Source organism: Nannospalax galili, unplaced genomic scaffold, assembly GCF_000622305.1.
Source record: "Nannospalax galili isolate Female #2095 unplaced genomic scaffold, S.galili_v1.0 scaffold636, whole genome shotgun sequence".
Taxonomy (NCBI): domain Eukaryota; kingdom Metazoa; phylum Chordata; class Mammalia; order Rodentia; family Spalacidae; genus Nannospalax; species Nannospalax galili.
Window position 1 is genome coordinate 1,854,963 of NW_008338112.1, and position 26,587 is coordinate 1,881,549.

A 26,587-nucleotide genomic window follows, 5' to 3' on the forward strand; every position below is an offset into this window, starting at 1 on the left:
CTTGTTTGTGTGTTCTTTAAATTCACTGAATTCTTTTATCATATTCATCATTGTTCTTTTGAGTTCCATGTCCTGCATTGTCTCTATGGGTTCTCATTGAACTCCTCTAGAATACTATTGGTATTTGGTGTGGATATGTTATTTTGGTTTTTCCTGTTATTATTTTTTTCTCTGTGATTTTGGTGAATTTCTTTTGTAGATTCTGATTCTTGTATGAAACTCAAGCTTTCAAGTTTAGGTCTGCTTCTTTATGTGAACTTTATGTGTCTTTGTGGTTTACTTTTTGGGCATGAAACGGTGGTTCATCTTAGCTTCCGGTTCTCTCTTTTGATTTTATATTGGAGTGGCTGGGTTGTGTTTGTCTTCCTCTTTTGATTTTATATTGGAGTGGCTGGATTGCTTTTGTCTTCAGGAGTTCCCACAGAGGCCCAACTCAGATGAGGGTTAGATGTTTTCAGACTTTCTCCTAAGGTCTGGATCCCTCCAGGAAAGATTTGGTCTTGGGAATTTGGGGGTTGGCCTGGCCTGGGAGCCCCTGGCCCAGGAAAGATGCTGGTCTCAGGTAGCTGGTGGCTGAGCCGCCCAGAGATGCAAAGTCAGATGGGGTGGGAAGAGTACCCAAGGGCTCCTGGGGACTGCACTGAGGAGCTGGGTTGGTCTGGATGCAAAGGATCAGGAAGAGGAAAAGTCAGCCCCCATGACCCAGAAAGAGGCTGGTGGGTGGTGCAGGCCCTGGGAAGGAGAGTTAGGTGAGGGCAGGGCCAGGCCCAGAAGCAGTGCTCCTGGGGCCCAGATAAGGCACTATGTTGGTCTGGATGAAAAGTATCAGGAAGCAGTATTGGTTCCCCAGGTGTCTGGGGCCCCCAATACAAGGAATGGGACAGGACTCAAACTAGGAGGGACCGGCGGGGGATATGGGAGGGTGAATGAGGCTGGGGGACTCAAGGCACAGAGGGAGGGCACAATGGACTTACCCCGATGAGAGGCCTGCAGGTAGGAGAGAGGCCTGAGGTGGGTCCTGCAGGCCCAGGGAAGCAGAGTGATCCCAGGTATTCTTAATTTTCACCAGTAATTGGATGATAGTGGTAGAATTCTACAGCCAAATGAGTCATAACACCTTTTCTATATGTCCCTTTCTTTAATCTTCCATTCTTTCTTTTTTCCTGAAAGACTGATTTAGCAGCAGTGCCACTTACTTCCTTGATGCTTATCCCTCAACTTATTTCTGCTGACTCTGCCAAGTACTGTTTAGACATACTTCTTTCACTGGTGACTTTCATGTTCAACATCCCATTATTCATTCTGTGGGGATTTGAATGAGAATGTCCCCTATAGGCTATCAAGTATTTGGGCATTGTTGTCTCCAGTTAGTTAAGTTGTTTTGGGAGGTTTTAGGAGGTGTGGTCATGCAAGAGGAAGCATGTCACTGGTTTTTAGAGTTCTGGAACCTTACCAGATTCCCAGGCACTCTGCCATGCCTCCCCTCCATGGTAGACTCTGATTCCTTAGGAACCATATGCTCAAATAAAGTTTCCTTTGTAAGTTCCCTTGGTCAGGATGTTTTATCGCAGCAACAGAAAAGTAATTAATACACACTGGACATTCCAAGTTCCCTACCCTCCTTCAAGAATCCCACAACCAAACTCCCTCAACTTGGCTCCTCATCTGCAGGCCCACGCTGATCTCCCATCCTAGCTGGACACAGCCTGTCTTCCTCTTGTTCTCTGACCCTAATGCATTTCTATGGGAAGCAGAGCATCTTTGTCTGCCTTCTTTCTACCTGGTCAAACGTTCTAGTCTTCTGTGGCCTAAATCATTTCGCAGACACAGCATTACATTGAATTTTTATTTGTAGCTCTTGCTGGATTATCCTTTTCAGTGTTTAATTTTTAGTTACTTTGCAAGAAAGCTGCTCTCATAAATTGCACATATTCCTAACATTTTTAAAAAGATAGCTGAGGGGCTGGATAGATGGCTCAGCACTTACGAGCTCTGACTGCTTTTGCAGAGGATATATGTTCGATTCCCAGCACCTACATGGCGCTACAAATCGTTTTTAACTCTAGTTCCGGGGAATCCGAAGCCCTCTTCTCACTATCCGCAGCAGCATTGCATGACATGGGTGCACTCACATACATGTAGGCAATACACTCATACACATAAAATAAAAATAATAAAATATTTTTAAAAGATAGTTGGGAATGAGGGGCCACATACTCTGTACTTCCTTCTTTTCTATCCATGAAATCATGAGATAAGCAGCCTCCAGACCTGACTGCAGTGCCCTGAGCTGTAGCTTCCTCATATGTGAAATGGAAATAATAGCATAAAATTGCTAGGAGGATCATAAAATTGTTGTGAGGAACAAATGAAAAAATCCATAAAAGGTGTTTAAAGCACCTGCTTCTGTAGAGTAAGCACTCAATAAGTAATAACTAACATTATTATTTTTCATGTGTTTTATTGCAATTCTTCTTTATTCTGTGTAAGTTTCTAAGGCCTGGAGATGGTTTCCAGGGTGATTAAGGTGTATTTAGCTATGGGCACTGAATCTAAATCACTTTCCCTTGATCTCTGATTTCTCTGTTTCTTTGAGCTCTGAGAATTGAGGCCACTCACAACATTATATATATGGCACATGGAGTTGAACTTCTTTGGGAACAGAAAAAGGGAGGCATTTATCTTGCTTTGCACCTACAGGAAAAGTACGTCAAACTTAGACAAAGAAAAGCTACTAGGCTAGGCATTGTAGTGATTAGATTCTAGTCATTCATACTTTGTGAATATCGTTTGGATCTCAGTAACAGAGACAGTAGAGTACTGAAAGTCACTTGCAGATGAGGGGAGACAAAGCTAAGCAGGCATTGAGAAGACAGCATTGTTGCCTGCTTGGAAAAACAAAGAGTGATCTTCCATTATGTGCCCTGGTATGAAAAGCCAAGGAATTAGATTAAATCATTTGCTAGGTAATCTCTACAATATTAAAATTTGTCATTTCTAGATAGAGCTAGCCAGACAAAACAGCTTTCACAGAGACTCTGCATAGAAAAACTTCCCTCCTTCCCTCCTTCCTTCTTCCATCATTTCAATCACCCTCTCTCTCCCTTGTTTTGTGGATAATAAACAGACATGAATCCGCATAAGACAGAGCTGCACTCTTTCCTTTCACTCTAATTTTCCTGCTTTATAAAAAAAGGACTGTAAATACTTCTCAGATATTTTGTGACTGTATATAATTTGAAAATCTTTGCTAAGAACAGCCCTCCTACCAATTTTTCATTGCAAGTAGAACATTCTGTGCTCTCAAAGCTTTCCTAGGTCCTTCATGACTTAAAAAAAGATCAGGCTCTACTGGACAGTATTTAAAACATATTAAAGTCTCATTACAGCCTATTTCTTGAGTCCTATATTCATGCTTTGGTCTCATTCCTTCAAGGCATAGTTATTAATGTCTATTTTGAGTCAAGCCCTAAGTTAGATAGTGAAAATTCGGTAATAACAAAAACTCAGGGCTTGAGCTAGTAGACCTAAGAGTCTACCAGGATAGATTACTCAACTTTTCAGTAATACTTATAAGATTAACCCAAATGGACAGTATGCTCCGACATTGTACAACAGAGCATCTTAACTCTCTGGAGATTTAACTTTCTACATTTTTGAACAAGCTGGATTGTTAGGCGAATATAGAATGGACCAAATATATATAGAAGGACAATTCCAAGCCCAGGGAACAGCATGTTCAAAGGCCTTTGGACATGAAGAATCTTAGTTGAGCAGAGTATTAGCAGCTGAATCTTGGAATGCAGTTAAAGGCTAGATTCAAATACCCAAGTCTAAAGATTCTGAGACCTGAACTCTAACCAATTTTCTAATCTTAGTGCAATAGGTATGTATTATAGATCATTTTCTTGTACATTCTCAAAAACAAACTCAAATACCTGTTTTAAAGTATCCAAATATTTGCACGCAATGCCTGAAGCATTTTCCTTAAGAGTCACGGGGATCATGAACTCAGATATCTTTCTAGCCCTGCCCGTTTGGGGCTGTAATGAGACTTTAATATGTTTTAAATACTATCCACCTGCCATTGCTGGCTGTGTCTGAGGTGTGCTCCATAGTCCAGTCTTTCTTCTAAACACCAGCTTCATCAGAACTTCTACCTTTGAAATTCCATCTTTACCTCTAAAGATGTTTTCCAACTAAACACCTGCTGCTGTATTGATCTATCCTTCAGTGCTTGTATCTAGGGCTAGTGTTGTACAAATGCTGTCTACCAAAGGATTTTATAGTTGTGGTTCCTGTGTCTCCTTCCCCCCCTTTAAATGGGAGGGAATTCATGTGTGGCACTGTAAATATAGCCAAAAACATATGACTGGAGAAGCCATAGAGCAATAGAGAAAACCCTACATCTGTCACATCCCTAAACAAACTAAATTTCTTACTATATGCTAAACATGTATCCTTATATTTACAGACAAGTATACTAGTCACCACGCATCACTGAAGCTTCTTTCTGCAACAGATGGAAACCGCTATAGTATCCTACAATGGATCACACACAGAGTAAGTGTCTGTGAGATACCCAGCCTTGAGTGACACATATACAATGAAACCTCTGTGCCCAAGGCTCACAGAACGTAGTGAAAAGGGGAATACAGAGAACACTAACGCATCTCGCAACTCTCACCAGTGAAGCTTCCTCCGGAATCAGAGGGCAATGAGCACAGAAGCTCAAAATTAGCCAAAGTATAGAGAATGAGACTGCAGAGTACCTGTCCTTGGATTGGACTCATATTAAAATTCACCCACCCAGGACTCAGGGGCCATTGCAGAAGAGGGGACAGAAAAATTGTAAGGTGCAATTATATGGTGCATGACCGTAAGGAAACAGAATCTTCCAGGCTTCTGGGAACTTGCCCATATGAACTTACAGCAACAGTGACAGCATGTAGAAGACATATACAAACTTTGACAAAACCCAGCACAGAACTGGAGAAATGATCAGGAGGCTCCTCACTGCTGGGTGAGGGAAAGTCAATCTCCTTTAAAGGAGTGACACTATATAGACTGAACAGGCTCCAGTGAATGAACTCACATTGAGGGATATCTAGGTAGACAAAGTTTACTCAGTATGCCTTAACATACTACAGAATGCATGAAATCCTGCGGGTAGGCTATGGGGGTTACAGATAAAGGAGGGGGTTCTAAATATGACTAAGATGTATGAAATGCACAAAAATTCAATAAATATATATTGAAAAATACTGTCAAGAGAGAGGCTTTATCTTTTGCAATTTTGCTATTGAAATTATTATTTTGTAAATAAATAGATATGAATCCCGGGATGGAGAGTTGGCTCAGTGGTTAAGAACACTGAATGTTCTTGGAGAAGACCCGTGTTCGAATCCCAGCACCCACACAGCAGCTAACAACTGTTGTAACTCCAGTTCCAGGGGATCCAATGGCCTCTTCTGTCCTCCGCGGACACTGCACAACATGGGTGCACTTACCTACATGCAGGCAGTACACACATACACATAAAATAAAAATAATAAATAAAATATTTTTAAAAGATATTAATTCCATCATAAAAATATTGTAAGACATAGTTTTACTACCAAATCAGTGTTTTCCAAGAAACCATGGTCTTCCCTGAACCAATCAAGTTCTTAGCAATTGCCTCAAAATGTTTTGGTGTCCATTCAAAAGAATTGTATCAGTCTCTGAGGCAAGTAGGCAAGTCTTGGCTGGAACTGGAAGGAAACCCTAATATATCTCTACATGATTAGACATAAAATCCTGTCTAGAAGTTTCCATAAATAAGAAATAATGTGTTATTCATTTTTTGTCAATCAAATCACATTCTGAGTACTCCACATTTCCCAAATACTGAAGCTTCTGCTCAAGCTGTTTTAGGGTATGGACCCACATATATGACAACCTCTCTGTTCTTGTCATTGTTCATACTGGCTTATGTTGTGCTCCCCAGCTCACATGGCTCCTGCAGTTCAGACAGTTTTGCAGACTATGTATAACTTCTTGTGTAGAGTCCAGGAATTGCCGCCAAGATCAGAACCTCAGTGCCCAACTCCTTAAGTGAACAGTACAAGCAGATATCCCTTCTGGGGGCCAGTGATTCCTAGAAGTCCTCACACTAACATAACCTAGTTCCCAAGACTGCTTGCTCTTACTTTCAAGAAATGTACTGCTCTTGCTCAGTAAGACACTGATACACATATGACTGCAATGTGTTATAATCCCATTTCCCCTGTTACCTTCTTTTATCCCCTGCCACTCCCACTGACCTCTTCTTCTTCTGAACTAGTTCTCCTCCCACTTTCATGCCCCTGCCCACCGTGCTGGTCGTGTGCACATGGTGATGGCTGCTGAGTGCACATGACTATTCAGAAGACAGCACATCCTATCCTCCAGCTCTCACAGTCTTTCTAACCACTCTTCTGTGATGCTCTGGGATTTGGATGGGATGATACAGACATCCCACTTAGGACAGGGCACTCAACAATCACTTATAATTTCACTTTAACCAGTAATGAGTCTCTGCTTTAACTGTAGCCTCTTGTGATAAAATAAAAAGAGTGCCATATTCTTAATATGCTATGCTTTCTAGGCAAAACAAGGCAGGTAGGAAATTTCCATAGCTAGCCCTAAAGCAGGAAGTCACTATAAGCTATCTGTAGGAAATGGGAAAAGAAAAATATTAGCACATGGTACTATTTTGTTAAATTGTCTATCAGTATTTTGAATGGTCTATCCTTCTGCATCATTAACACAGCTCATTAGAGATGATTAGTTTTAGCCTTATGATGTCTGTGTATATGAATATGTGATTATATACATACACGTACATCTTTATCAGTTGATAAATTCTGTAAGGTAGATAAAATAATTGATTCTTCTTAATGTCTTAAACTAGCAAGCATGAAGAAGTCTTTGAATCACTGTCTGAAATGAAGAGATGAATAGTTATAAAACCATGATTATGCTATTTCAACTTAAAACGTAGACGATGTGTTCCAAATAGAAAACAATGAGGAATAGACCAGGAATCATCATTTAGGATTAGCAACTCCAACATTAGGACCAGACCATGTCCTTGTCTCAAGGTTATCAGAAAAGCCAATTGACATTCTTATTTCCCCAAACAAAATGAATTGTTGTTTCAGCCATGTGTGAACAAGATCTAGGATGAAAGGCTTAGACAAAAGATGCACTACTGTAAGTCCCTTCCCAAGGACAAACACCAGATCCTGATCTACAAAAAGATAATTAGGTGATAGTACTGTGTGGGTATACTGCAGATGCACAGATCACACGCAATTGCAAATTGCTTTGCTTATGGTTTTTCTTAATAAATTTTGTATGTTCATTCCACCCCAGAGAGGCTATCAAGAACTTTGATTTAGAAAACCAAAATTAAAATTGGTTTCAATTCAAATCAAGAGATAGGTAACATGAGGAAATATTTTACAGAAAAACAGAATTCCTTAAGGGTTTGAAGCTCAACATTTCTTCCTTAATCTATGGTCCTAAACATAACTATTATGGGTACACAGATAAATGCATGGGGGGCAGCACAAGATGAACTGTGTTTAGGCTTCTAAGAAATAGAATTGCTTTCATTAACGGGCTGCATTCTTCCTCCATCTTAACCCCAATTTGTCTTGTCAGATTCCAAGATTAAGGCATTTCCTAAATATTTTAGTGTTAAATAGAACTATCACCTTCATTAGCGTAAGGAAATGAGAAAGATCAAATTGACAAGAGGTGCCAGGGTTCTCAGTTCTCAATTTTGATTGTGGTAAATAGTTCAATCCCATGTTAGCAATTAATAGCAAAAGCTAACCTATCAGTGGTATGCCTCCACACATACCAGTATCTCTCTCTCACTGTCTCTCTCTGTCTCTGTCTCTGTCTCTCCCTCTCTCTCTGTGTGTGTGTGTGTGTGTGTGTGTGTGTGTGTATAAAATGCTGCTAGTTTGAACTGTCCCTTAGGTGACTGGTATTTAAGCTTTCTCAACACATTCATTTGAGAAGAAATCATTTTTAGACAGCATTAAAAATCAAAGCAAATGTCAGTGTAATGTAAACAACCTTCCTAATGCTATAGCAGTGTGGTTTGGCCTGGAACAGCTGTTCTCCAAAAAGTAAATAGATTACATTCTACTTTTAATCTGCTAAAAAAGATTTTATGTTATTTATTTGGTCATAGACTAAATATGTAAATCCTTGAAGCACTTAACTTCCCACTCCAATACCCAGAACTTAAAAAAAATTTTAAATGTAAGGAAATCTGTATTCAGGCAGGAACTGTTAACAAACTTCTCCTAGATTGCAATTCTGATGACCACACACCACCAGTTCTAACAATATCCTGGTAACCGCAAATGTTACCAGGGCTTGGAAGAGCCTGAAGTCTAGTCAGTAAGTTGTGCAGGAGGAGATAAGATTGAAAATGGACAAAAAGAGAGTCCTGAGAAGAATGCATACAGTTTCTATGTTGAGGAAAAATCAGGACAAAAGCACAAGGATATAAATAATGAATCATTCTGAATTTTCCAACTCACATTTGGCTTACAAACTGGGTGCTGGACTTGCATTCCCCTCCCCCTTCTTTGATGAGAACAAATCTCTTTTTAACAGCAGTGAACATTCAGCAGCTCGATGTATGGCATGATCATTAAATCAATGAGCCAGCTTTTAGAAGAAGCTTATGGTAATGAGCCTCTCCCGCGCTCTCTTCCTGCTCAGCCATCCTTTTATTTTACTCTGCTCTTCTGACTTCAGCGCCCCGGTTTCTTTTTACTACTGCAAGGAAGATATTTTGAGAATGAATTCAGTCTTTAGCTACAATTTCCAACTCTGATTTTGCCCTGTAATGTCAAAGAATAGTTCAAAGAAAAGAGACATTGGAATAAAAATTATTACAATGTTCAACATTTTTCACTGACACTAGCTAGTTCCTTCGTGTACATAAACTATTAGGTGATCAAAACAATGAATAAATATTTATTATAGGTCTATTTTATTTAAGGCACTGTGCTAACTTCAGGGTAGAAATATGAATAAATTACATCCTTGCCCTCTAAGAACTTGTCCTCTAATTCAAGAATGGCAAAAAAAAAGGTAAAACAATTCTCATAGGCCATAGCAGACATTCCTGTTTAAGTAAATTATCCTCCTGATCACCAAGGTGACCTGAGCATCCTTCTGGATCATTAACATTTCTGTGTGGTATAAGACGTACTTGCACTGATGATCCAGTTGGAGAAGTAGAAAAAAGATTAAAGGATAGAACAGATTAAAGAAAACAATAGACAGTGTAAAATGCAGTCTAATGACACAGGCATTAAGTGCTGTGGAATATCAAAGGAATAATTGCCCACTGTGGATAGAAAAAGGTACCCTTTCAAAGAACTTTAGCTAGACAGAATGAGGGAAGGATGTTTCAGATTGGGACAATAGCAGGATACTGAGGCAGAAATGAATGAATCAAGCTTTGGGGATGGTTGTGAGTGGACCATCTTCAACAGAGCGAAGACTCATGTGGACAAACCAACAAAGAGGGTTAGCAAGGAAGGTTAGGAGTCAACTGCCAGGACCCATTCTCCTTTGTGAAGTGTTCCATCTGTGAAGATTTGAATGAGCATGTCCCCCATGGGCTCCAAGTATATGATAAACCATCCCCTCCATCACGTATGCATAGCCTCTGAATCTCTTAAGATGGGATGGAAACAGGGAGGTTGGAAATAGAGAACAATCATCTTCACTAGAAAACAATCTGTGATTAAGAATGGAACCTGCCTTGGGCATACTGGCTCCTTTTTATTTATCTATATTGCTTTGGGCTGCCCGAGTCTTTGCATCCATAAGTTCTTTATTACAGTCAAAAATCAAGTAAAAACATTTGAAACGTGAGTCTCAAAATCCAGCAATTATAGTGGCTTTTGTGCACTCCTCAGCACAGTGGAGACCAGTTAATTAACCATCATTTTTGGATCACTGAAACATCTAGGAGACTTTATTAATGGGTATTTTCTGGTCACCTTGACCTTGATAGGCACATGTTCCTTAAGTCTAGTATCTTTTTTAAACCTACCTATTTAATAGGATTTTTCTACCTATGTTGCTGAAAGAAAATGCTTCCGTTATTGTCTTATACACTGGGGAATGAATTTCCTGAAGAGCCAACACAAATTGTTTTTCCTAATCCCCAAGTTTCTCCCATGTGTATATTATCATATACCTATTATTTTCTACGAAACTTTCACCAACACTTCACCATTGCTCAAAGGGCTCTATGTCCCTGCCTTTAACCCTCTATTTTCTGGTTAATATAAGGTATTCACTAGAAAAATTGACCACTCAAATCTTTAAAGCTATTTATCTGTAAGTACTGTATTTTATACCCCTGACTTATTTGTACTCGTATATAATATGTCACTAGTAGCATTAAGTCTCACTGAGTCCTAACTAGGTCTATTTTGAAGAGTTTCTGTCTTCAGATGTCAAATTGGTTGGTTTGCTATATTTAAATAGACTCAACTGACCACTAATTAAAAAAAAAGAAAAAACCTCACAACTTTTCATCTGCTTAGAAGACATGCAATATCAAAGGAAATACTACAGTCTCAGCAATCAGAACGATGAGAAATTCCACTTAGTCCCTGTTTCACTCAATCTAATGAAGTTTTTACTGTGCCTTTGTAATTTTAGACCTGTAGAAGAAAACGTGTGTCTAATAAACTGTGCTGGATAGATGCGACTCATCAAAAATCCTGTTGGAAAAGAATAGGTTTTGTTTATTATTGAATTATTGAAATACATATAACTTAGTAGATGTCAAAGAGTGTTTCAATAAAATGACTTAGAAAGGCAAATATGTGCTGATGCCCGGGGAGTCATCTAAGTTTTCTCTTGACTCTTACTTATTTCTGTTGCTGTGATAAGATACCCTGAGAAAAACAACCCAGGAGAGGAAGCGCTTACTTGGCTCACAGGTCCAGATCATGGTCCCTCACAGCAGGGAAGTCACAGTAGTAGGAGCTTGTGAGAACTGGTCACATCACATCCACAGGCAAGGGCAGAGAGGAATGAACTGATGCATGAGCACAAATGTTCAGCTTGCCCTTTCCAATTTCACAGTACCAGATGTGCTGCTCAGAGAATGACCCCACCCACGATTAGACTGGGTCTTCTCACATCAGTGAACTGAATCAAGACAATTCCTCATGGACAGTCTCAGAGGCTAACCTTAATCTAGACAATATCCCAACGGTGTACCTAGTGGCCTGCCTCCTAAGTGTTAACTTGACAATACCATCACACCTTGTTTCTCCGTCTTTGTAATAAGCCTCAATAATTTTTAAATATATTTTTAGTGAATTTTTGTGGTCTTCATACATCTTAATATTTAGAACCCCTCCTCTATCTGCACCCCAATAGCCCACCCACAGGATTTCATGTATTCTGTCAGATCTGTTAAGGCCTATTGAGTCAAATGTGTGTACCCAGATACCCCTGTGTGAGCTCACCCACTGGATCAGCTGTTAATAGCTCCTTGCTAAAGTTGTGGCCTCCTGTTCCTTTTCCCAGTCCTATGCTGGTTTTTGCCTGATTGAGCTTGCATGGGTCTTGGGCATGCTGTCATCATTGCTGTAGATCTGGTACAGACATTAAAGGCTTCAGCTCACAACCAAAATGACATGCCACAATAATTGACCCATGTTGTCACTAATAAAAAAAAATAAGAGTACTTCTTGTCTGCCACAGAAAGACCTAATTAATGAAAACAAGCATGGTACCAAATTCATTCCCAGATTTTCTAATTGACTTTTTAAAAATATTTTTATTGATTCAAAAATTTCATACAATGTGTTTCGCTCAAACTCCTTCCTCCCCTCCACCCTTATCTTAACTACTTTCCCCACCCAACTTCATATCGTCTATTGTTATTTTTCTTTTTAAGGTCTACAGAGTCGAATCTGTATTTTTCAGGTGCTTTGGGGTGTGGATCTATCCTTTGAAGTCTGGTCAAACACCCACCAGGTGTCAAACCAGAAAGGAAAAGCAACTCTCCTTCCGCTGGTGTCTATCAATTGTCAATAGAGCCTCAATTATGCCTGGGGCTTCCTACTCACTTCCCCCATCCATACTGGGCTGCTGTCTGGCTTGGGTTTGCACAGGTCTTGTGCATATTGTCACTGGTGCTATAGGTTCATATGTGCAACTACCCTATGGTGTCCAGAACACACAATTTCCTTGTATTTATCTACTTCCTCTGGCCCTTACAATTTTTCCACCTCCTCTTCTGCAATGATCCCTAAACCTTGGGAGGACAGAGTGTGAGACAGGTGTCCCATTTTGTAGTTAGTGTGGAGACTGGCTCCTGCCTGCCACTTTAGGAGTTTAGGGGAAATGCTTTCAACATTAGCATTTTCTGCATTCAGACTGTCTTGTTCTTCTTATCACAGGCCATGACTCATATCCAACAAGTTCAGTTACTGGAGGAAACTGTGGCAATAAATTAAACTATATTTGGTGTATCCTGACTGCCATTGCCAACAGCAGCAGCTTTTTGTAGTAGTTATTCAATCAGCCAGCATGCCTGTCTTCCAGTAGTCATCATTACCCACTCTAGCACAGGTATGATTCACCTATAAGAATTTTTTGAAAGAATTTTTGGGTTCGTCACATCGCATCACTCACTTGAGAAGCCTATCATACCTTCTGACTGGGTTCTTGAGCTAAAGCTAGTCATAACTTGTTGTTGTTGGGTTTATCACTCTTAATCTAAACAGGTTTTCAAGTCCAGTGTCACACATACCATTTATCTAAAGCCTCTGCAGCAGCTGACACTTTTAGCACACCTTTGATACAAGAAGCCATGAATGAATGTTGGAAAATATTCATTTATAGGTATTGTGCTTTATCAAAGAAGACACATCTGGGAACATCTTCAATACAACTGAGAGAAAAAAAGATCAAGCAAAGTAGATTCTGCTCAACTATTGTCTCTTCCTACTTATACATCTTCTAAGTGCCAAATTTTGTCTTCAGAGAGCAATTTTAAGAGCTGGGAAATGGAGGAACAAAGTGGCCAATAGAGTTGATGTTTAATAAATATTTTCTGATTAATTGGAAAGATGATTTGTAGAAGAGAGAAACAGGAAGCATTCATTTCCATGGTGAAGCACCACAAACGATAGTTTTCTAAAAACAGAATTTATTCTCTAATAGCTCTGGAGGCCAGAAGTCAAGGTATCTCTGGGTCCATACCTGCCCTGAGATGCTAGGTAGACCCTGTCCTTGCCTCTTCTTAACTTCTAGTGGTAACCATCAAATCTTGATGTGACTGGGCTTGCAGTCACTTGATTCCAAACTTTCCCTCCATCATCCTGTCACCACTCCTTGGACTTGTCTATTTCCACACAGCACTTTCCTCTTTTTAATAAGGACATCAGTTATATTGGATTAAGGTCCACCTTAATAACATCATCATAATTTGACTTCATCTTTTTAAAACGTTTTTATTGAATTTTTGTGTATTTTATACATAACATCTCAATCAATCTTAATCATCTTTATATCCCCTTCACACTGGAATTCATACATTCTGTCATTTGTGTTAAGGCCTATTGCGTCATGTTAGTGTGCCCAGATGTTCCTGTTTTGGATTTTTTTTTACTTTATTTTTATTTTATGTGTAGGAGTGTTATGGCTGTGCAGATAAGCGCCCCTGTGTCATGCAGTGCCTGCGGAGACCAGAAGAGGGTATAGGATCCCCTGGAGCTGAAGTGATGGATGGCTGTTAACCACCATGTGGGTGCTGGAAACAGAACCTGGGTCCTCTGCAAGAGCAGCCAGTATTTGTAACTGCTAAGCCATATCTTCAGCCCCATTAACTTGATTTCATTTTAAAGATTCATTCTTAAATAAGGCTATATTTGCCTATACTAGAAACTATAATTAAATTCATCTTTTTTAAACTAATAAAACCAGGGTACATAAATGGGCAAAGGACAGGAACTTTCCTTGTATGAACCACAGTAATGCTCCCTGTCCCCACACATTGGACTTCAGTCTCTAAGTCTTTTCTTTTGTCATCTTTATTTCCTTATTTTCTATTTTCTACTTCTAGTGGCAATGTCTTCTAATCATCGGACCAAAAGTCATTAGTTCTTAGCCTTCCAATTTTCTTAAGCTTAAGCTTTCTGACGACCCTATAAGAAAGTATTTATTGTTTTGGGTTTCCATAGAAAGGGGTTATCAAATTATTACTTTTGTTGTTATTACTATTATTATTATTCTCACTTGCATCATTTACTTGGGTTATAAGATGATAAATTTAATTATGGTTTTTATTTGTTTTGTTTGTTTTTCTGAGACAGGGTCTCACTCTACAGCTCAGGCTGCTCTCAAACTCACTGTGAAGCCCAGGCTGGCCTCTACTTCTCTGAAATCCTCCTACTTCAGCCTTCTGAGTGCTGAAATTATAGGCAAGAGTGACCATACCTAATTTCAAATTAGGAAAGTATAAAATAAAGGCCAGCATTTTTCTCCATTAAACATTATCTATTCTATCATGACTTTTTTTTTTATTAATTCCAGTTCCTGTGTAAATGTCAAGCACAGAATCTATATAAAAATTGATTTCCTCTGTGGCTGCCAAATCTATATCCTTTACCTTGGTTTTTTTTCCTGAATTTAGTCTATACAATTGGCAAATTTCTAGGCCTAGGTGTTCCAGAATTACACCTGGGACAAATAGTAACGGAAATCTTAACATGTTCAAAACCATGGCATTTCATCTATGTTCCAAAACCTCTTTCTCATCCCGGATAACATGATTCAATGAATAATAATATTTCCTTCTAACTGGAGGACTAGAAAGTTTAAATCATTTAGCAGCCTTTGTCATCAACGCTCAATTAGTCTCAAGTAAACAATACAATTCCACACATACAATTGGCAAATGAAAGGTAAAGATGTATTAATTCATTTAATTTGTGGCAATTATTATACGATGTGCACCTTTTTGAAACCATCAAGTTATAGACCCTGAATAAAGATAATTTTGTCAATTTCACCTCAATAAAGTTGGTGAAAAACATTGAATTAATACCTAAATCAGACTCATCTATTTCTTAATCTTTTTTCTATTTGTTCATTTGCTTTCTTATGGCCTGTATCTTTTCTTGTTGCTATAATTGTGGAACTGCTGGCCCGCTTGCACATACAGGCTCACAGAGATCTGCCTGCCTCTGCCCCCCAAGGGCTGGGATTAAGGACACATACTACCACACCCTGTGTCAGTTATGAAATTTTGAATCACTAGATAGTACCATTACTGTTATTTTTCTTACTAAGTAACAAAATAAACCTAAAACAGAATATATGCCTTATTAATTATTACTCTATTAGCCAGAAAACTATTACCTTTATAAATCCTTAAGCGAATTTAGTGATCTAAGGAAAAATATCAAAACAACATCAATGGTGTGAGTCTGAGATGATCTTTGAAAATGATCTGTTGCCATACTCAATGTTAATGTGTTACAGAGGTCACAAGAAATGAACAATTTGTAGTAAAGAATTGCCCCAAATTTTTTCTTTATCCTCTGTCTTTTCGGTTGCTCTTGATTTATATCTCTGGATATCTGACTATTCTAACACTTTAATTTTTTGTTACTTTCTGTTTTTCAGTGCTGGAAATGGAAGCAAGGTCTTCCACATGCTACATAAGTGCTCTACCTCTGAGCACCATCTCCAGCCCTGCACGTTTAATATTGAGAATGCCTAGAATGTGTCCCAGAGATTCTGTACATTTCTAAAATCCACTTTATAGACTCTATCTTACAGGCTTTTGTGTTAAAAATAAGACTAGATAAACTATTTTTGTATTCATGTAATAGACAAATGAAGTAGTCAGGCAAAAGACAGGATAAAATGTTTTCAGAAAACATACTGCCTGCAGCAGCCTGTGCTAGCTTCCTTTGCTTACCACTTTAAACGCCACTAATCTGTTCCACTATGTCAGAGGCAGAGCAGTGTATTACTTAGCTAGCCCCATAATTACATTTGAGTAGCATTTCAGAGCTCTTACAGATTTTTTGCATGTTTACTTTAGTTCACTGTCAAAACTATTGTCATCAGTCAGAGTTAAATCAGAGTTATCAGGGCTACTATAAGTAGTACATAAATGAGGGGCTTTATATGGGAATTGGGTTTATATAAATGTAGTAGGAGCTGAGCAAATGAGGGAAAGAGGGAAATAAGAGGGTCAGAAAAATACTTATTACCTATGCCAGGTCCAGTGGGGACTTACATAGATGGAGGGGATACCAGGGAAACAGCAGCCTTGTAGGGTCTACAGATTCCTTACCTACAGTGGAAGCGTCTACATTAGTAAGTTGCTGCCTCAGAGCAACATCTCAGCCCTTGGGGCCTGGAACTAAGTACATGATAGAGTACAGGGGACTGGTGATAAGCAAAGCCACTGCCAGTAAAACAAGCGTGTTGATCATCTTTTTCTCATTATGAGTGTTTTCTCAGTTTTTTTGTTTGTTTGTTTGTTTTTTGTTGTTGTTGTTGTTGTTTTGCCTCTATATAGCTTACTAGCTAAGTGACTCTGAACACATCTTGGTTTAATTTCCTCATCTTTAGAATAGGCTTAGTAAAATCACACTTTGGCATCTTAAAATGGGAGTAACAACTTGAAAATATATGTATACGTATGTGCTTAATGTCACCTACAGTAACTTAAAATTTTAAAAATTAATACAAATGTCCATCAGCAAAATAATAGAGAAGTAATTTTCATATACTTTTACAACAGAATATTGCCCAACAAGGATAACGAATGGACTAGCATAAATATAATGAAGGAGCAATGATAGACTACTGAGTCAAATTCTCCAATGAAACTATGAGAATCCTCACATCAATGTTTAACAGAGCTAGGAATTTAGTACCTGCAAAAGATACACATAAAATTAACCAAGAGGAGCTGGAGAGATGGTGGTTAAGAGCACTGGCTACTCTTGCAGAGGACCCTGGTTCGATTCTCAGCACCTACATGGTAGCTAACAACTATAACTGCATTTCCAGGGGATTCGACGCCCTCTTCTGACCTCTGCAGGTATTACATGACATGGGTGCACTTACATACATTCATGTAATACATTCATACACATAAAATAAAAGTAATTTTTATTTAAAAAACATGAAAATGATATTCCAGAAAAAAGTTTAATGAGTAGCAAGCTTAGTTAATATATGACAAAGCAAAATTCAAAGCAAAATCTTGAGGCAAGTTCATTATTTATAAAAGAAACAATAATTGAGAAAATATAGTCATTGGCATACATGTTTCTAACATAAATACAGCCTCAGGAGCAATCCCAAACACTGCCCCTGCAAAACAATGTGGTGAAATTAGTGCAGACATTATGGAATAGAATTTGGTGCTTCCTCATAAAATTGAAAATAGACTCACTAATCTATGTTCTCCCCGCCCCCCTCAAATGAAAAATCTTAACCCAGGTGACCTGGAACACACCAGTAATATAGCTCTCGACCATTCAGGAGGGTGAAGTAGGAGTTAAAGGCCAGTCTGAGCTATAAACCAAATTTTAGACTACACAGCAAAATCTGCCTCAAAACAAGTAATAAAGAGACACCTGGACTCCAGTGTTCACTGTAGTGCCTATTCACAATATCCAAGATCTGGACTCAACCTAAGAGTCCACTAATGGACAAATGAATAAAGAAAATGTTCTACAGAAACACAGAGTACTATTATTTAGCAATAAAAGGAATGAAACCCTGTCATTTGCAGCAACATGGATGGAGCTGGAGGACATTAGGTTAAGTGTAGTGCCAGTTCCAGAAAGACAGATACCACTTGTTCTTATTAATAGTTGGAAGCAAAAACCTGTTCTTCAAGAGGTAAGGAGTAGAGTACAGTGACCAGAACCTGGGAACCGTGTGGGTGAGAGCAGAGAAGGAGGGACACCAAGAGTGCAGCTGGAGAGAAATAAACTGTAGTTGGCAAGAATTAATTCAGCGTTTCAAAATACCTGGTAGAGAGGATTTTCAATTTTCCCAACACAAAACAATGATGACTTCCTGAGGTGGTAGACACGCCAATTAACCTAATCTTATCATTTCACACTGTATATATGTATTTAAAATGTCACAGTGTGCCCCATAAACACGTGCAATTACTAAGCCACTTAAAAATAAGAACACATTTTTTCAAAAGTTGCCTTCAATTATATAAAGCAAAACTGACAGAACTTCAGGCGGAAAACAGAATAATTAACAATTTATTTGGAAGTTTTAGCAGATGTCTCTAAAACCTGAGCAAGTAGAAAAAAGAAATTAGCCACACAGAGAAACAGAATGTCTGAATGCTATTACAAATAACAAAGTTTAGTTAATTGATATTAACCAATTTAGTTAATTGACATTATCATCTTTCATCTAATTGAGTTTCTTGGTCTTTTAAATTCAAAAGTGTAATTATCATTGATTTCAATGAGAGAAAACAAATATCTTGTTGAACATATATTCTGACACCAATTTTTGACAAAAAAGTAAATTAAAATAGGCACGAGTACTTTAATAGTTACTATTGTTTAAAATGACAAAATTAATAATTATAAAATGGCCATACATTTGTTTTTCCTTGGGCTTTTTAAAGTACTTCTATGTTTACCCCAGACTATGTTCAGTGATAACACAGATATCACATTCATATTTTTACACTTCAGTGTCTCATGTCGAAACCTAAGACAAAGACATACTTGAATCAATTTATGATGTCAAAGTTACCACTAACCTCTCAGATCTCTATGGTGGTTCTTTCCGCACAGGGCAAGCTGTATACAATGCAAGTAAAGTCCATTTGGGTCCCTAGACAGTATTAAAATAACTTCCTTGTAAAACATATTCTCAGATGCCAAATGCCTATATCACAGGTATTACTATTCAAGAATATAGATTCTTCCCTTGCCTTTGGTATACCACCTGCATCCTTTATACCAGGGATGCTCATCTCCAGCTGCTGTGACTTTGGACTACTAATTAAGGACTCAAATCTGCACTACTAGAAGAATTACCCATATTTTAACTTGCTGTATGATGCTTGGGTGGTCACACTCCCTAACTATAACCCAGATGAGGATGGTTGGCTAATATGGAATTGTACACAAGACCAGACTATACTCATAGAGAGAGTCCAGGTAATACTTTCCTTGCCAAAGCAATAAGCTTGAGTGAAGGGATCACTATCATCATTGAGAAGTTCAGGAGGGGCCATTCTCTGAAAACCAGTACTGAGAGTCAGAGACTATTGCAGAACTGTGTTCTCTAGTATCAGAGGGATGATGGGAACCCAAAATAGGAAAAGCAAAAGGGTAGGGAAAGATACAATTATCAAAATGGACATCGAGTGAGAATGGCAACCAGGGGCTCCCGATTCAAAGGAATCGCTGGATATAACTCATGTACATTTATGCATTTCTGTAGACATAGTAGTTATATAGCTATCATGGAAAGTAAATAATATAAATAACCAAAAGATACTGAGAAAACATGAGTAGAAGCTTCCCACAAGGCCTCACAAACCCTTGTCTTATTTACAGTCCTGGGCCATTTCTTTTTTAAAAAGAGCTATTCCCCTGAGGAAGGGCCCTGAAACAAAGTAGAAAATATAGAAAGTAGTGACTCCTTTAGTCTCCACTAAAGGGATCATTTACTTGGTTGTGGCCATTACTTGGCTGATGACCCTCCCAAGAAAGGAGTATCCAGATTTTCTACATCCTCTGGATAACCCCATATCAATAATTAAAAGCTAAATTTGTTATTTTAAAAATCTATCATTTACCAGGAACTTTACTGGTGAATTTTACCTAACATGTACAGAAGAAATAATTTTTTTAATATTTTATTATTTTTATTTTATGTGTATGAACGTGTTGCCTATGTGTATATGTAAGTGCACCTGTGTATGCAATGCCCGCAGAGGTCAGAAGAGGGTGATGCAATGGATTTCCCTGGAACTGGAGCTATAGATGGTTGCTAGTCATCATGTAGGTACCAAGAATTGAACCTGGGTCCTCTCCAGGAGCACCCAGTGCTTTTAACTGTTGAGCCTTCTCTCCAGCCCCAAGAAAGAAGAAATAATTTTGATTTCACAAAGTTTTTCAGAAAATTGAGTAATAGAGAATGTTTTATAAATAATTTTTGTTTACTTGGGGTGTTGAGTACTAAATCCAGAGCTTTGCCTGTGCTAGGTAACTGCTGTACCACTAAGCTACATCCCTAGCCCTCAAGAAGCTTTCTGAGGACAGAATCATCTCAACAGTAAGGCCAGGCTAATATCTAGGGGCCATCCTCTAGCAAGCTGGCTGGGTCTACAGATATACCTGAAGGTATCTCCCAGTTTCCACATGTGTAATTGGGCTGGCCATTCTCAGGCATTTGCATTACCCTGACAAGACATTACTCCTTGTCTATGAACAGAGCTGCCATTTGATGAATTTGAGGAGAAGCCTTGAAGTTGCTGTTTCCCATTCTCAACTACAATAGTAACTACAAATATATAGTATCCTAGATGAGGATGGCAGACATTAGCAATGCCTTCAAAGTTTAAAAGATGCAGAGGTGTTTGTACCCATAATAGTCTACTTGACTGACCTACTGTCCCTTGGAAGTACCAGCTGAGATAACTGTTAACTAATGTTGCTGTGACTAGGTAGGGCACTCAATTGCAGCTGATATGCCGGATGTGAGATCATTACTAAAATAGATTCTAACACAGTCTTTGGTAGTTGCCAGTTGAGCTAACAGATACATTCATTTCTATTCACATCATGTAAAGGATCAAAAACATCTCTTATTCATATGACACAGACATCACTCTGCTTTCTGTTTCATCCCCGGGCTCTTTTTCTATCCCACTTCTGGTCACAGTATTTCTCCTTTATTGTGAATTAGAAAGAGCCAAAGGAAAATGGGTTAGGTTATCTTTTCCTTTTCTTCTATGACATTCCTAGTATAAGTGGTTGAATGATACAAGAAAGTAACTTAACAAAATATAACATGGTTTCTTGGTCACTCATGTTTCTTAGAAAGTTATTGCCCTCACTGGACATTCAAATAAATTCTGGTTCAAATGGAAAGCCACAGCTGCGTGTGGCTGTTAGCACCCTTGTTTACTGGGGTGGAGGCACTTGCTTTGAGTGTTTACAACCCTGCTAGCATTTACCAGAATTTTGCTGTCACGGAACATCTAAACACTACACGCAAACAGACTGGCAAGGAACTAGGGACACTCATGCTGTGTCTCTCTTCTGGTGAAATACATACACCTTTTATCCCATCAGATGTCACTTACAAAACTAGAAGTCAAAGATAAAATTTTAAAGAATTTCAAGATGGTAACAGCAGAGCATTAACCAATCACAAGTCATTTATGAATATGGAGCCTTAAGTAACTGCACAAGTCTCATACATACATAAAGCCAGCCCTGACATCTCATTCTGTGAAATATTTTGATAAGAGTGTACAAATTTATCCATAAAAGAAGAGAAATTCATATTAATATATCAACATATTATCTATTATTTTTAAAACAATTTCCCAATGATAGTACTTTTATAAATTATTAGACCACAGTGGTAGATATTTGTACTTTCTTGGTATGATAATTCTTAGTAGGATTCATAATCCTTAACTAACTTAGCAATGCTAATTTTTGAAGTATAACCTATGAAATAGTAAGAAGTTGGGCTAGATATAGCTTAGGTGGTAGAGTTCTCACTCCACATGAATAAGGTCTTGGATTTGATCTATAATGGTACACATCTGTCATCCCAGCACTCAGCAAGAAGAGGCAGGAAGATCAGAAGTTCAGGCTCATCTTCAGCCACATAGGGAACCCAAGGCAGCCCGAGATAATTTTGAGATTTTGTCTCAAAAAGAAACGGAGAAAGGAAGAAAAAAAGAAAAAAATGAAAGAAGAAAATTAAAATTAAAATGTTGCTTACACAGATTTAAAATGGAGCATTTTCACCATGGCATTATTTTAAAAAAATTAAGAAAAAGAAGAATCTTAAAAACTAATGCTTAAGGCTAGGGGATTGATTAGTCACAAAAGTTTTGGTGTTCTACATGATAAAAATATTATTGGAACATCATGCAGTATATGTTTGAAATTCATAGGTAATGTAATATTATTTAATGAATACATAGAAATCTGAATACATATCAAACTTACTGTATTGATGTGTACTTTAAGAGTGAAGGGAGTGCATGGAAACGTTAACAGTGCCCATCCTGGGGACAGGGTCAGAGGTCACCGACATGCTCTGCGTCTCTTCTTATTTCTTCTTCCATTAGTATTTTCCTTCAAAACACTAAAAATATGTGTTTCTAATATCAATCAAAAGAAAGGCTTCAGATGAGTTCTAAGGATTCTAGGCTTTATAAATATCTTTGAATGAATTCATCTGCCTGACATCGTTTTTAATAACTTATATTTCACTTCACCTTCAATTGCTTTGTGAAATCAATTGCTTTAAGTTCATGCTATTGAGTCCAGTCAGAGCTAGAATAGTATGAAGGTAATAATGGTTCTACTGACAAAAGGAAGCAGCATTTTTGTCAAATGATACTCAAATGACTTGTATCCTTGTAATTTTTTACATATATAAAACTAAAATTTCAGTTATTTTGAGGCATAGGTCCAACATTTTTCTTGTCTCCTAGTGAGATGAACTCTTGCACAAATGACAAAAATCAAGATGCTTGAAACCACAGCAATGGCCTCAAAGATGCCACTACTGCTGTTCTATAAAAGTGTTTCCCCCATAATTGCCATTATATTTTCAAAGAATTTCAAACACTTCATTCTTATACAATTCCTACTTTTGAGTACATTCCAAGGTTAGAGATAACAAATACAACCCTTTAATGTTCATGACAAAGGCATACACGTTCTCAATAGTAAATGTCAAGGAGTCACTTACAAATCCATAATTATAAGGAAGAACTATTAATTGAGTCTCTTAATTTAGTCAAACCAATAGGACCCACTGCTTTTAAGAAAAAAAAGAGTTTGTAAATTATTTTGTGAAAGGCTTTAAGTGGCCTTTAAACTGTGTAATAAACAGAGAATGCATCATCTCTGGTTTCCAAAATAGACAACATTTCAACAGAAAAGACAAACAGGAGATGTTTAGGTCTAGATCTTTATGGGATGATTCAACTAGCAGATGGTCTATATTCACCCTGCAGTCTGTCTTCATGGCCCCTGCACACAGGAGTTTGGCATTAATGCTTAGATTTTTAAAGATCAAAGGAAGCCTTCAATATCACTGGGCTCATCATTTCTCAATGATGTGAGATTATGTTGTGATTTCAGTTCTCTGTGAAGTAGAGACAAAATAACATATTTCATAAAGTTAATTTTATACAGTTTGGACTCATCTTTTAATCTAAGAAAATATCCTTTTAACTTCTTTGGCATTAAAATATTTTATTGGGAAAGGATGGCTGTCTTTAAAAAAGCTCTTTCTAAGAAAATTGATGATACAACATTGCTGTTCTAGAGAACTGACTGCTTCATGAAGAATCTAAGTCTAGGGTCTGTAGAGATGACTCAGTGGTTAAGAGCACTGATTGCTGTTGCAGAGGACCTGGGTTCAGTTCCCAGCACCCCCATGGCAGCTAACAACCATCCATAACTCCAGTTCAAGAGGACCCAATGCTCTCTTCTGACTGTGGGTTCACTTACATATGTGCAGTCAGTACACTCATACACATAAAATAAAAATAATAAATTAAAAAATTTTCAAATAATTTATTGAGAATTTCATACATGCATCTGAGGTGTTATGATCAAATCCATGCCCACTCCCTCCCCTCCAACTCCTCCCATATCTCCCCATCACTTTTTTCTGATAACTTCATGTACTCTTTCTTCTTCTTTGATTGATTGATTGATTGATTGATTGATTGATTGATTTTTATAGGGCTTTTGGCTACTCTAACATTCCCCCCTCTGAAGAGGTAACCCAAAATCTTTTAAGGATTAGATAAAAGCTCCCAAATACTTTCAACAGTTTTGGCCTTTGGAGCAGAGTGTGTTGCTAAGAGGCCCAAGGACCTTGTGAGTTTAAACCAAGAAACTGGCTACTTTTCTTTAGGGTCTTTTTAACCTAACTGCCTAGCCAGTTCCTACCTCCTATTCTTATCATACCATCCTCTGAAGAGGTTACCCAACTTGTAGATAGGGAATCGGGATGCAGACCACTCTGGCTTCTTCCATGCTGAAAAGGGATGCAGGGTGAGGTAATTGGTGAACCCCTCAGTGGGTCTATCTAAAAGACTCCCAAATTGCATAACTCTTGTCTCTAGGGGGAAAAGAAAGTTCTTGAACCTTGAAGAGGAGATGTGAAGGAGAAGTAAAGGCAAGAGTAATTAGCATTACAAGTTCTAGACAGGGAACTAGAAAAATTCAGAACAGGGCAATTTTCAAATGTTCACATGAGAGTCCATTGGAGGTTCTTGACAAGGACTTCCAAGAGCATCCCTCTGTTGGGTTCCTCCTCATTTTTCTTTTGTCTTCCAAGGCTAGATTTTAGAGTGATGGATTCAGGATTTGCTTTCAGGTATTTTGATAGCTGTTGAAGTGATTAGAATCAGCGTCAATTCCCTCTCAAACGCTTCTAGATAGGGGGAGAAAACAAATTTATCCGTTATTTTAGAACAATACCAGATTGTCTCCCTTAGCTACAGGTGGGCACTACAGTATTGCAGACCAAGATTTGAAGTCTTACATCTGAGCAGTACTGTCTGATTAGGAACAAAATCATCAATGAGAAATAATTGTCTAAATAACTTTTATATGGACTTAAGCCTAATGTCCAGGAAGTGTAATCCCCTGAACTCTTAAAGAACTATATTGATGACTTTTCTCTTTGGTTATATTTCCCTTTTGGGTGTTTAAGACCATACAGTAGGTCCAAATAAATCAATTTATTTTTACACTTAAGGTCATTTGAGGATCTGTTCCTCATTAGTCACATGGCCTTGGGAGGACCTCCTGGCTCCTTTCTTTTACCAGTTCCATCTATGCGAAGATAAGTCAAAGGTCCTGCTCGAACATGTCTGGCTTCACTTGGAAGCATGAATGAGATATTTCCTCTGAGTTTACCCTCCTCTTTGTAGACAGGACACTGGTTCAAGTCCATCTGCTGCGATCTCCACGGCTTCCCTGAAAAAAAGGACAGGTGACTCACCACAGATACACATTTTGAGAGATGTTCCATAGTTCCCTGAAACTTAGTCAACCTTGGAGGGCAAGGGGCAAAAACTGTCATTTAAGCCCCACTGACCACATTAGTATAGGCCTCAAACTATTCCTGCTAAACATCTAATAAGTTTTGTTCCACCAGTGTAGTACTTTTAATTACCATGTGCTATGTAGCTAAGGCTTGGGTAAAAAAACAAATATTCTCAGATAAACCTTGACTAGATATATATTTTGTTCATTAAACTAGTTGACTAAACTATGACCTTAAAATTTTTAAGATTTGTGCATCCATTATTTTATTCTCATCCTTTATATATCATAACAAACCTACACAGACCTTTATCATTTGCTTAGGCTTTCTCATTTTTTCTATTTTGGAAAATATCTCCTTTCCCATATCCTTTTAACATATTTTACATTGTCATTCTCACTTTCTTTTTTAAAAAATAATTATGAGACATAATAGCATTAACAAATAAATTTTCCATCTGTTGTGAGAATTCTTTTCCTGGGGATACTAAGCCATGCTTATTCCCATTTAAGGTTCTAGTGTCAAGCCCACATTTGTTTAAATTTTTACTGGGAAACCAATGATCTCCACCTGTAGAAGAATGAAACTAGATCCTCATCTTTCACCTTGCACAAAAGTCAGTTCTAAATGGATCAAAGACCTCAGTGTGAAACTGGAAACCCTGAAACTATTAGAAGAAAATATTCAGAGTAGCTTACCGGATATAGGTGTGGGAAAGGATTTTCTAAATCAGACAGAAATTGCTCAGGAATTAAGGTCTGCAATCAACAAATGGGACCTCATTAAAGTAAAAGCTTCTGTACAGCAAAAGAAATAATCAAAAAAGTGATGAGAAAACCAACAGAATGGGGAAAAAACCTTCACCTGTGACACATTTGACAGAGGTTTAACATCCAGAATATATAAAGAACTCAAAAAGCAAAGAATCGAGAAACCAAATGATCTAATTAAAAGATGGGCCAAAGATCTAAACAGAGAGTTCTCAAAGGAAGAAATAAAGATGGCTAAGAAACATCTCAAAAAGTGTTCAACATCATTAGTAATTAGGGAAATGCAAATTAAAACCACCCTAAAGTATCACCAATCAGACTGGCTAGGATCAAGAGAGAAAATGATACCAAATGCTGGTGAGGATGTGGGGAAAGGGGAACGGAATGCTTTTTCACTACTGGTGGGATTGCAAACTCATGCAACCCCTATGGAAAACAGTGTG